The sequence below is a fragment of the Gobio gobio genome (genome assembly GCF_949357685.1).
Source record: "Gobio gobio genome assembly, chromosome: 1".
In the NCBI taxonomy this organism is placed as follows: Eukaryota; Metazoa; Chordata; class Actinopteri; order Cypriniformes; family Gobionidae; genus Gobio; species Gobio gobio.
In genome coordinates, this window is record NC_137097.1 from 50,723,421 (window position 1) to 50,725,261 (window position 1,841).

The 1,841-nt window shown below is 38.9% G+C and overlaps 1 long non-coding RNA gene across 1 annotated transcript; it reads left to right on the forward strand.

Moving 5' to 3' along the window:
• Positions 1-219: 219 nt before the first annotated feature.
• LOC307129186 lies at positions 220-1,490 on the forward strand. The gene is made up of 4 exons (XR_013816856.1): positions 220-354; positions 505-710; positions 879-1,038; positions 1,135-1,490. It is a non-coding gene; the product is annotated as an uncharacterized lncRNA (long non-coding RNA).
• The last annotated feature ends 351 nt before the right edge of the window (positions 1,491-1,841 follow it).

The window sequence follows — 1,841 nt, forward strand, 5'->3', positions numbered from 1 at the left end:
GTATGGAAAATTGTGCCTGTAGTTGTTGTTTTATTTATATATATATATATATATATATATATATATATATATATATATATATATATATATATATATATATATATATATATATAATTAAAATAAAATATTTTTTATGTAGATTTCCAGAATGAGAACCAAGCCCTGAGGGAAAGCAATGCACAAGCAGGTGAGAACATGCACTCTTTCTTAAATTTTACTTTTTTGACTGTGATGTAGGTCCAAAATTACCAAATGCCTTTCATTTTGTAGCTTCGGATGACAGCGGCTCACTTCATGAGCAGGTGAAGCAAGTTGGGACAATGTTGACGACGTTTGCTCGTACTGGGCAATCAGGTACAACTTGCAAACAACACCTGTGGTTGTTGGTTTAATTCCCACTGGGGCCACCTGTACATGTAGTAGACCTAGTTGTAAATGTCATAGTTTAGTAGTTGAGGGACCAGGACTGACTGCTTTATTCTTTTATTCTGTGAACCCCTGTAGGTGCAGATCAGACCCTAATGCTGCGACGTCTTGGAGAGTTTGGCGATGTTGTGCGTAGCATGGACAACAAAATGGACACTATGCTGCAACATTTCAGTGCCAATGTGTCTTTTGGAGAGTTATCCCTGCCAGGGGGTCTGTTACTCCCCCTAGACAACCCATTTGGCGTTGCTTGACAACAGTTTGAGGCAGGATAAAGAGCTCCAGTAAGTGTGCTGATTTTGTTTATAATGCTGTAGGGTAATCTAAAAAGTAAAATTTAAGATTGTACACTGCATATTCTACAGTCTGAATCCACAGCCTGTCACATTTTTATATTTATGTATGAGAAGCTTCAGAGATATGTAATTTGTAACACTTTTTTGTATTTTCAGCTTCGGTTTTTGGCAATCAAATGTGGGAGGGACCTAAAGACAACCGTGTGGCGAATACTTCAGAGTATCTTCTCTAATCACCTTTCCATTAATACAACCTGGACGGGTGTAGGGGATAAAGCATGTTTTAGAGACATGTTCCTGAAGACCATTGTTCAAAGTAATATATATAAATATATAAATTTGTTATATATTTAAGTAGATGTGTGTGGCCTTATGACATTCACATGGAATGACAGATCTGTATTTTCTACAGGAGCCATCCGGAAGAACCCGGCAACCCAGGATGCCACTGATGAGGCGGTCCAGGTTAGCGCTATGCGTTACCTGAAAGGAACATCTGATCGTGAAGGCGGAAAAAGACGCCGCACAGCTGAGAGGGACCCACAGCCGACCTCTTACACCTAGGCTGACTACTGACACCTGGAACCCTTTCTTTATCCTGCAGTCAGTAACATCAAGACCCCTAAAGAAGCCAGAAGTTTCAGGCTACACTCACCCAATCCACACTGTTCACTGTGGAAATTACTTTTTTTTATTCCCTGTGACCCTGCCTTGAAGGCAGCTCCTTGGATAGATATGGGATGGCGAGGTTGTTTGTCCTTTATATAGGCGCACAAGAAATCACTGAAGATGAGCCAATTTGCGCTGCCTCATTCTGGAGGTCGGGGAAAACCGGAGAACCCATAGTCAGGCTTGTTATAATGTTCTGTTCTACTACTGTTCTATTCTTCTCCAGAGCTTTACTCTAAATTATTACCATTTATCCTATTGTTAGAAATGGCTTGTTAAATGTGATGTTATACCTCGATTTATTTGGTATCCTGCACATTCTTTGGTACCAAATATCCTCATTATTTGATATAATATTTAATGGTAATTCTTTTCATCCCAGAGCTGACCTATTTGTTATTAACAAATATTGTAAGTGTTATAATTTGCTTGTAAGGCTGTTTTTTTTTT